Below are 10,857 nucleotides of genomic sequence, written 5' to 3' on the forward strand. Positions count from 1 at the left end.
GTAAAGAATTGACTAACTTCTGTGATTTTACGGGCCAGCACCACGACTTGATTATGAGACGCCGCAGTTGGGGGGCTTTAAGGCGCACCAGGGCACGGGCGATCTTGCATTCCGTATTTTGAAGCTTTAGCGTAGCCTCAGATGCAGCGATCCGTTCAGTCTTCCGGTACCCGATGAGGTCCTTCCAAAACTGGTTGGAAAGTTTAAACAAGTTTGTCTTTTTTTTTATCTATTCCGTGTGCTTTTTCAAACCATGCACCGTCGCAGAAATTTAGATGGGAATGGAATTGGGTTACCGTTTCGCAGATGACACGTTGTGGAATTAAACGTTAACAATAATAGCCGAATCCGCGCCGGCAAAAACTTCGTTTCAAATACCAATTTAGACAGCACGGAGAATCTTCTAATTCTGCCTTGATTTTTCAGGCAGTGATCTTCTGATGTTTTCGTTTCTTTTTTCCGATCTGTGGCGACACTGTATCTGGAACGCGTAGCCGGCTCTCCTTGCCGATTGACCGAAACCAGCTGAACTAACGAATTCTGGGGTTTCACGTGCCGAAACCACGATCTGGTTTTGAGGCACGCCGTAGTGGGGGATTAATTTTGACGAGCTGGGGTCATTTAACGTGCCCCCAATGCACGGTACACGGGCGTGCTTTTTTTTGCATTTCGCCCCCATCGAAATGCGGCCGCCGCGGCCGGGACTCGATCCCGCGACCTCGTGCTTAGCAGTGCAGCACTACAGCCGCTAAGCCACCACGGTGGGTACGAAACGAGCTGTAGCGTCGCTGATGTGCACGTAGTCCTTAATATTAAAGCATGGTCACGTTCCCGTTTTCGCCGTAGTTACGCTTCCTGTCCTCCTTTTTTTTCTTTCGGCTGGTCCTACAACGAATCACCGACACCGAAACAAACACGCGCTTCAGACATGTTTTCGTGAACTATGCTAATACATTGTAAGCGTTGTTTTCTTTTTACCTTGTTTGTGCTTGCTCTGTTATTTCGTTCATTTCACCCTTGAAACATTCTTTCTTCGCGAGGGTGGCATTAAACAACCTTAGTCGCAGGTTTCCCATGCACAACAGCGTTAGCTTCTCTGATGTTGAAATAAAACATTCCGCTCGTTTATTTTACCATAATAACCTATGCTATATAACATGGATAAATAGAGCAGCTGAGCTGCTCTTTACTTCAACCTTGCCACAATGACCCCTGGCATAACAGAACAGTTCCCTGTATTTTCGACTTTTCGAACCTGTTCAACATGAAGTTTGTGTCCTTTCAATAATATAGCCGCGAGGACTAAACGCCCTGGTAGAAATTTCAGGTAGGTCTGAAACGCCGTACAGTCACGTTCTGATTAGCCGAAACTGCCGATCGAGGAAGTTGAGCGAACTGTTTTTCGAACGTAATGGTGCGATTATCCACTTACAGAGGGCAGCAGCAGTCTATCCTGTCGGTGCTCGGGCGGCTGTAGGGAGACAGGGTTGCAGAGCTTGCGCGGGGCGGGTGTGGGTGGCCGGAAGTCGCTACGCCGTGCCAAGCTCAGCTGGGCAGTGCGACCACGTCTTGCGAGTACCTGCGAATTCCAAAGAGAATTGGGGCGTAAGGCGCGGGGCGAGAGACGCGGGGCGAAAGACGCATGCTGTAGACTGGTACGCCGAAAATTCTGCAGATCCGACGCGATGCTGGGATCTAAACGGTGCGACGCTTGTTCGGTCTACAGTCGAGTGCCTTTACAGCGAACGCCGCCACAGCGAAATGCCCTCTGTAACGAAGGGGAAAGAAATGTGTCCCGGTTCTATTGTGAGCTGTGCGGTGATCAACCTTTACAACGAAGTGACTTCTATAACGAACGATTTCGGAGGCCCGAAGCACTTCCTTATAATGTCGTTCGGCTGTAAATTTCGACGCTCGTTCGCGAGGTAGCAGGAGCAACGGGTGACGCGAGCGGAGCCTCGCTGTTTGTAGCTGTCAGATTGCCACGTGACGGCGACGATGTGTTCTGCTTGTCAAGAAAATAATTGCGATGAGAAGCGCCCGCACAGAGGAGCACGACCCATGCGTAAATAAATTTAAGGCTTGTGTGCCCTTTGTGTAACAGTTGCGCATGATCAATCTGTGGTATTAACCAAGAATGGGCACGATCGTTTCATCTTTTGGGCTAAAGTCAATTTTTTAAAGTTAAGTACAAATTGTGAAACCCGCTAGGCTGGGGCGGAGAGTGGAGAGGGTTGCTGTGGGAAAGGGAGAGAGAGAACGGCAGAGAGGTCTGCCGAAACGGTACCCGCTTGGATGAACTATATAGGGATAAACGGGGGCACGGGATTGAAAGACGAGAGATTAGCCTTATAGCGCTGACGGATTAATCTTTCTAACCTGACAGGCTATGACTGATGGCTTGCGGTTAACGCATTTCATAAGTCACCCCTACAGAGTCTTCATGAAACGTGCCTCCGTGCTCTTACATAATTTCATTATTGTATTATGCCGCTTGGCAACCTCTGCGGGAAACATAATGATAAAAAAGAAGATAGTACATTGCATATTAAACACTTGCGCACGCGAAATAATGCGAAATTCAGTTATAATGAACCGAAATATGTTACTAAATTTTGTATTATTTGCGGTATCGTACGCTGTGTCCTCACTTGTTATTTGAAGTGGATCGCTTTACTTCTGTATTCCTCAGCGCTTTCTCTGTACAAGCATGGGGCATACATTGGGAACAATCGTCTGGTGGATTGATTTCTTTAATGTTGCATATGCACGATCTTCCTGACCTTTTCAGTGACAATGGTTATGGACGTAAGCGCATTTCGACCTGTTGTGCATTTTCCTCTACAATATGAGTGGCTTTTCGTGAAGTTCACCGTCAACCCTCTGTTTGAGTCATGGATGCCAACAGCTTGCAACGCCCCTTTGTTTGCGACAGTTTACGCATCGACGGATGAAGAGCTTTCGGCACTCCGTGCTGCACTTGGTTTTATTGATAAATAACCACCGCAAAGATGGGCAGTGTTTTTTTTTCCGAATCCAAGGCAGCAGCTCCTCAGAGCATACAAAGCGCAATGCGCCACGGACCCAATGAACAATTGGCCTCAGAAATTCTACAGACATATCGTCGCCGCCATGACAAGAGATGCAACATAATCTTTCAGTGGCTTCCAGGACATTGCAACATCAGCGGTAATGTACACGCCGACGAAGCCGCCCGATGTGTAATTGAAAGTGGTCAATGGTGTTTTGATTCCGCTTTCGCGAACAGCCGCTGCGGCTGGGCTGCGATTGATGTCTCGTGAAACTGCGTTGCCTCTGCGGAACCCGAACGTTTTCACCATGTGTCGTTAGCGTTCGTTGTCTCCGGATATACAAATATATCTACCGCCTGGGTTACCACGACGTAAACAGACCATGCTGTACTGCCTCTGGCTAGTCGTCGCACTGACAAACTCTTATGCTTTCCTTACTGGAATTACCAACAGCCCCATGTGCACCTGTGATGAGACGCTCGCACACATCTGTGTCTGCCCGCCATATAAGTGCCGAGAGGCAAGCGATGTGCAAAGTGTGGGACCAATTGGAGAATCGTCCACTGTCAGAACTAAAAGCTCGAGGCCAGCGCCCCCAAACAGGTCCCTTCTGCGCCCTTTCTCTTATTATCCCGCTGCTTCTTGTATGCCCCCTCCCCCCTCACGCAGGATGGCCAACCGGAACTGCCTCTGGTTAACCTCCCAGCCTTTCTATTCACCATTTTTCTCTCTCTTTGCAAAGGCTGAAGTGGGAAGAGTGGGGGACGTCCATAATCCTTTGCATGGCTTGTATTCCGAAAAAAAAAAGAAAGAAAAACAGACGAGGACCGCGAAATAAACAAAAAACAACACGGGCGGGTTACCGCCCGTGTCGGGCTTCTTTTCTGGCTAACCTCCATACCTTTCCTTTTGTTTCTCTCTTCCTCTGTATAGAATAAAAGCTTTTCTAAGGACATGCCATTTAGCCTCGTGGCGAAGCTTGGGCTTCGTGGTCAAGCTTGGGCTCGACGTGGCCACTTAGTACCTTGTATTTCGCAGCCGCACGTGCTTGAAATGCAAGAGCACGAACTCAAGAAGCTGAGGAGCTGGTTTTTAAAGGTTTCGAAATTAGTTCGGCTGATCATGCGGACGTCAAGTCAGGATATTGCTAACCGACCCACCCTATAACAAGCCGGGTAGTATTTCGAAGTTCCCGTCTCGTAATGTATTCGCTGGGTTTGCTTTGTCGCAAACACGTAGTTGCTGCAGTGAAGCCCGCTTGCCGAAAAAAACGTCTTGTGTGTAGCGTGTAGGTATGTTGCGAGTGAACTGACTTTACGGCGTGGAGAGCCGATGCGCGCTAGAAGGGAGGGAGGGGGGCGGCAGGGATTGGGGGGGCTGCTGGCGCCGTGATGACAGTAGCCCTCGCCGCTTTCCTGCTTCTCGATTTCAAGGCAACCTCGAGAAGAATATCAAAGAGAATGACGTCGTTAGGCTTGATATGATTAATGAGCACAAGAATGAAGCACAGCACGAAAGAAAAAGGGGTTGGACACCATGAACTACCATGATTAACTATACTGATGTCAAATCTGCACCCACTAAGCTCTCAACAAGTCATATTATAGCCGTTGTACATTTTCCCAGTTGATCTTAGGCTTGATTCACGCAGCTGTCATCCACCCCGTCCCGTAAACTTCCCTACACCGGCGTCTGCCGGGACAGCGTTTTCTCGCTGGTTGTTGGTCCATGCTCTTAACCCCACAAAGCTCAACGAATCATTTTGGATACGATGAATTTGATGCCTGAAAGATCTGATTTAGTTCTGTGAAACCAATGTACTGCCCATACTAGCGTTTTTAATATTCTGGAAGGAGCGTTCAGCTGTGATTAGTTCAGAAAACGAATTACTAATTAAATAATTACCATACTAATTTTTTCTTGCTCAATTAAAATTTCAATGTTTTCTTCATACTAATATACTCTCCGTGGCCTGAAATACGTGTGAGCAAGCTGTTTTAGTTTTCTTTGACGTGGAATGGTGTTTGAGCTTCGTGGGGTTAATGTCACCGGCGTTTCACATTACGAGAAACCGGAGAGGAAACGCTCTGGCACGACGGTTGCCGGTGCCGTGACATTGTCGGTACGGGTCGCATGACGGCTGGGTGAATCAGGCAGGTGAAGAGTGCGTCTCTTCAACTCCACTCCTACTAACTCCTGTTATTTTCTCCTCCCTGGCTTATTCCACTAGAGTTGAGCGGGTTTGTCATGGTACAAAGACAGCTGTGCTTCTCACCATATACTTGCCCTTCAGCCTTCTACGGACAACTGATACTGGCATGTTTTGGGGCAGCGGTGGTGTAGTGGAACTTGTGAAACTGGTGTAAAGTAAGGAGCTTGAGGAGATAGCAGCAATTTGTCTAATAAAAGAATTGCAGGTAACTGCTGCGTAACTGAATTCTGCGGATCTTTCTTTTCCATCGCTATTATTTGGAAGCACTATGCCTGCATGTTTAGTCACGTGTAACGAGCTTCGGGACGTTTTCGGCATGTATGATAGTGCCGCTCGCGCTGTGGGACGAAGGAGAGTGCTTTTGGCTGTTTTGAGAGTATCGACTCGTAATTAGTTTTTTTTTTGTGTGTGTTAACATGGAAGCTGCATCACGAAGAGAGTGGTATATTGTATCCGTATTTTTTTCTGTTTGTTTGATTATTTGCTGTTCTTCTACTTGTTTCTTTTCCCCTTGGCATATCGTTCTATTTATTGCATTTTTGTTATGATGAGTTCAAGTATCACGTTAACTAGCAAAAAGAAAGAAGTCAGCGCTGTTACTGTCGCTTAATGTGTTTTACTGTTTCGATCGCGCTGTTTCGTGAAACCCAGACTTTACCCAATGGTACTTCTTACTAAGCTTTGATTATGGACTCACTAGTAGTGTTACTTTCTAGTGTAGGTGTGTTACTGTTGTGTGCGTTGTTTCACTTTTCACCCTTCATCTATTGTAATAGTCGAAGCGTTCAGCCAAGCCAGGCAGCCCCAGTTGCAATTAGACATTTTGCTCGTGTGGCTCTGTTTATGCGTTTCCAAGGATATTCTTCATTTATTATTGACCGCCGTATAGCCCGGCTACAAAGCCGAATGTCGGGTTTGCTAGAAAAGTGGTGTCTCGCGTTAGTTGCTTTTGAAATAGAGCGAACAGCGTTAGGTGGAGTAGCTAGTTTGTGCGTAATATGCTACAATCGATTTCGCAGACGAGAGATTGTACGTGTTAGTATCTTCCTTTCGTGAACAAACGCTAGGTGGGGCGCCTAATTTGTACGTAATGGGCTATAAATCATTTCAACTGTCGCGGTTTCGGAGCAGTTTGGGCGTTCTTCTTCCGAGCACGACGTCGAGGTTTGAACTCCAGGGTGCGTTTCGTTGTGGTGCGGAATGTAAGAGTGCCGGTGGGCTTGGTTTAGCTTGACGTTAAACAACCACAGTTGAACTGAATTGTGTGGGAGTCTCTTTCTGTGCGGCTTCTATTGCATCCAAGCTGTTGCTGTCGGATCTAACGTGCCTTTAGTTGTAAAATTTGATTTCGTCGGCAGGAAAGAAACAACCTAGCCTTTTAAAATAATCATGGATGTGCATGCGTATACAACGAAGGTATCAACTGAATCCCTAGTCTTTCGACGCATCTTGAACGGGGTAAATTGGTGCGCCGTATCTCTGTAAATATCCCTGATGATCACGCGATTCTGATTCTGATGGGGCTGACATGATGCGATATGATTCCGATCTTCGAATCGCCGTAGCTCATTGATGAATATTGAAGCTGGCTCTACGCGTGAATGGAAATAAGTCATGTGTTATTGAGCGACATCCGATTAGCATCGATTGCATCATGGGGCGATATCAGGTTATCATCAATTGTGTCATTGATCGATATCAGATCAACATCCAACGTGTCATTTAGCGATAACAGAATCGATCGTCTAATTTAGCGATACCAGATTCACTTGGATCAGAGCGATCACACCGAGTTCCAATTTAGGATGCATAATGCTGGGTGAATTTTCTCACGAACACACGACACTAGCCCGCAAATAAAAGTACAACGCAAAATATCACCTGCGCGTCACACACATTGCTATTTTTTTCGCTCTGTTTTCTTCTTTCTTTTATTCTCTTTTAATGTGAGCACTTTTCGCATATAAGCTTTTACTCGTTCCTGAAGTTTATTTCGTTGGACATTTCTCCATACGCCGGTTATAGCTGGCGCAGTAAACAAACATATTCTCGTACAGTCTAAGGGCTTTGTTATGCTTTTGCTTGTTTCCCTTTGGCTTATTTCATAATGTAACGCCGTCTGAATTCTAATATATCCATTTTCGATTTGCAACATTCTTGGTTTAAAAAAAGGCAGAGGATATTCCTTCAAGAATGTTACTGTGACTTGATGTCGTGAAAGGTGATCGTTTGATAGTAGCTACAGACACGTTATCGTGTAATATGTACCGGAACGCACACGGATCAGTTCATCAAAACTTCTTCCGCGAGAAATTCGCAGCTAGCGATAATGCGTTCATCTATGTTTTTGCTCCGAGGTTGGTTAAAGCTCAAGGATACCGATCGCAATTGAAAGCCGCGAACATAACCAAAATGGTTTGGTTGGGCAGTTATATTGGCCTGTTCTGAGAAGTGGTAATCAATAAAATCAAGCAAATCAATTTTCGCATATTTCTGCATAGCCAAGTATACATTTGCCACCAGGCGAGCTGCAACTACAGCTCCTCTAGCATGATAGGTTCGCGGTTTTGGGCTACTTGGTGCGTCGCAATTAACGAGAACTATAAGCGCTAAGCGAAGGACGAGTACGAAACGTGACATACGACGACAAGCGCCTGTCGTCGTGTGACACGATGTGTGTACTCGTTCTTCGCGCAGCGCTTAATTTTAGCTCTCGTTAACTCTTCTAGTAGTTTCAGCAGGTCAGATAACTGAGCTCGTTGGCGCACGTTAACGTCATGCTGCAGCTCGGTGAAGTGCAGGGCATGGAAAAGCAGCTAACACGAGCGCACATTTAACTACGTTTCTCCTCTGAGCAACAGTATAGGGACCAGGGATTTCGCGATAAGGTTGATTATCTTCACCTATGATTTCAACTTTACATTGAGGACGGCAGTGCAAACTTGATTCGCGTTGACCTCCCTACCTTTCATTTATCATTTGCTCTTTCTCTCTCGCGCGCGTTGCAAGATTTCCAGTGCACTCGGGAGCTTCAGTTAATGCGTCTGAATTTCTTAATTACGCATAAATTAAGATGTTTCTTTTCCTTACTTCTTTTTTTTTTTTTGTCTAGCCCATAATCCGTATATCGCTTCCTGGTGTACATTCAATTTCTCCTAGGTGTACATTCCTCTCAATGTACATTAATTTCTTCTTCCTCATCCTTTACTTTGAGCTGTTCTTACTTTGCATTTTAACTTATTTACTTTCGCGAACTTGTGAAGTAACGTCGCTCCGGCCTTACGCGCACCACCGAGCGACGTACGGCCGGAAGAGCGTCAACTTCGCGCACCTAAGGAAACCGACGCCGCTCACCTGCTCACAGCATCGCTGCGACCGCTGGGACTCTTCTCGAAAGCCGGCAGCGGCGAAGTCGGAAGAAGGCGCGCCACCGTGCAAGACGACGCCGCGGGAACGAGGAGCTTCTCCGCACAGCACATAGCAAAGCGCTCCGCTCAATGAGCGTGGCCACCTCCTCGCAGTCCCGTTACGAACGTTCTCCCCTCCCGGAATCGGGTCCAGCGCTACGCGTCGGGGCCGGCATCGTAGTCGACGTGCGTAGAAACAACAACGTATTCCTCGTCGACGCCTGTTGCTTCTCTCCCGCACGAACGCTTCACGTGACGTTTCGCGCCTTCGGTGTCTCCGCCCTTCTCCCCCACGTCGTGGGCGTGTGTCGACGCGTCGGGACGGGGCGCTAAGCGCGCGAACCGGCCGCCGTCTCGTGTCTCGCCGGCTTTAGAGATCTCCACTGCGTCGGTTGCGAACTGGCGTCGGATGGAGGCTCGGATAACACGGAGTGGAGAAGGACTTTGAAGAAGTAGGACCACCGTTGAACTAACCTCTCTCTCCTCTCCTTCCAGTTCTCCCGCCACGCCTTCATGTCCGACGCGACGGGTTCGGCGTTCGAGCCTGACGGGCGATGCCGCGTCGAATCGAGCTCCTCTCTTGAGCGGCCGCCGAGATTCGACGGGGTACCGCGACGATTCGCCTCGGTCTTTCGCTCGAGTTCGGGGCGCTCTCGGCGAGCGCAGTGCGGTTTGGGGCACGCACGGAGGGTTGCGAGCAACCGCGAGCCGTCGTCGCACCGAAGCCACCCACCCACCGAGAATCCAAAGTCCGGCGACCGGCGCGCTCACGGCTCGCGCCGCTGTGTCCAACCGAACCGGCCCGGGCTCCTCCCGATGTTCGAAGCGCTGCTGCTGGATGATGACGAGACTACGTGGAGTAGAGGCGAGGAGAACACGCCGAAAGAGGAGAGGGGGAGGGCGAGGAGGGGGGCGTACAGCGCGAGCTTTTATTTCTCCGTATTTTTATTTTTGTTCGCTGCTGTCCGTTCCCCCACCTCCGTTTCCGTCGTAGCTACGCGCGAGTCTGCGTCCCACGCGATGCGTGCGCGATTCTTTCTTTCTTTTTTTCTTCTCGTCCTATGTTTGTTTTTGACTGTATATTCGCTCAGAGCTGAGCGCGCTTTTTCTTTCTCTCCTCTGGGAGCCGGCGGCGAACGAACGTTCGTTCACGGCGAGATCGTGTCCGCACCGCTCTTCGGGCTCACTTTCGCCGATCGATACGCGAGAGGAAGAGAGTGCGTGAGTCTCCCCGTGGAGGCCGAGAAGAGCGAAGGGTCTCTCCATTGAAGTCCTCCCGTTGGCTTCTCTTCTTTACAACACTCGGCAGCATTCTCCTTTGTACGTCTGCGTTTTTGTGCGAGCAGTAGATCGGAACGGACCAGAGTCGCCACCTGCCGACGGTGCTCGCAACGAACGGGGAAGCATGTGACCAGTTGAATCGCAGAGTCATTAATTCGCGGTGCTTTTGTTTCGCACCCAGTCGTTGGATCTAATTTTCTGGCACCCTTAAGTCTTCCTTCGGCATAATTGCAACCCTAAATGAAATGAAAGTTGCACAAGGGCGACGCTTCGTGCAGATGTGCCGAACTGCAGGTCTGCTCGTTTGCTGGATACACCGGGAGATGACGCAAGGGTTCCTCGTAGTAGCGATTACGTGCAACATCCTGAAGTAGAGAAGCGTGATCGTTTAACACGAACAGGTTGTTATGTATGGGTATCGAAGGAACTACTTTTCGGCCGAAAGCGCTGTAGACGTGCCTGATACCACCGTGTTCCTCTTCCTACTTAAAATCAATTGGATAATATCCCCACTGTGCTCTGTTGCAACATACTGGTTTTGAGGGGTTGTGGGGTTCTCAAATAAGAGCACGCCTATACACTATGCGCAGCAATACCTTGTCACCCTACGATGCCCACATTTTCCTTCTTACCACCTATTCATGCTAGCCTCCAATTTTTTCTTTTACTAATTGGCTTTTATGTAAGTTTCACTTGGGATAGCTCCGGCTTCCCCTATTCATTTATATTTTATTGGCTTTTACGCCTGCTATACCTTACTGGTGGTGCGGGCCTCCCCACTTAACTTTTTTTATTACTTTTGGAGACACACAAAGGAACATACTGGAAGGCATATACCCACTTCATCGGCGCCCGGAAGCCATTCATATGAGAGAAGAAAAAAAGACGGCCCGAATGTTCGCAATAAATATTCGACAGACTATCG

The 10,857-nt window shown here is 48.3% G+C and overlaps 1 protein-coding gene across 1 annotated transcript in view; it reads right to left on the reverse strand.

The window, feature by feature from the left end:
* LOC126517390 (serine/threonine-protein kinase NIM1) overlaps nt 1–9,463 on the reverse strand; it is a 72,291-nt gene extending 62,828 nt beyond the window's left edge. The window contains exons 1-2 of the mRNA XM_050167103.3: nt 8,599–9,463; nt 1,433–1,579 (exon numbers count right to left, since the gene is read on the reverse strand). The gene's annotated coding sequence lies outside the window, so the exon portion shown is untranslated. The remainder of the gene's footprint in view (nt 1–1,432; nt 1,580–8,598) is intronic.
* Nucleotides 9,464–10,857: the final 1,394 nt, after the last annotated feature.

This window comes from Dermacentor andersoni, chromosome 11 (genome assembly GCF_023375885.2).
Source record: "Dermacentor andersoni chromosome 11, qqDerAnde1_hic_scaffold, whole genome shotgun sequence".
In the NCBI taxonomy this organism is placed as follows: Eukaryota; Metazoa; Arthropoda; class Arachnida; order Ixodida; family Ixodidae; genus Dermacentor; species Dermacentor andersoni.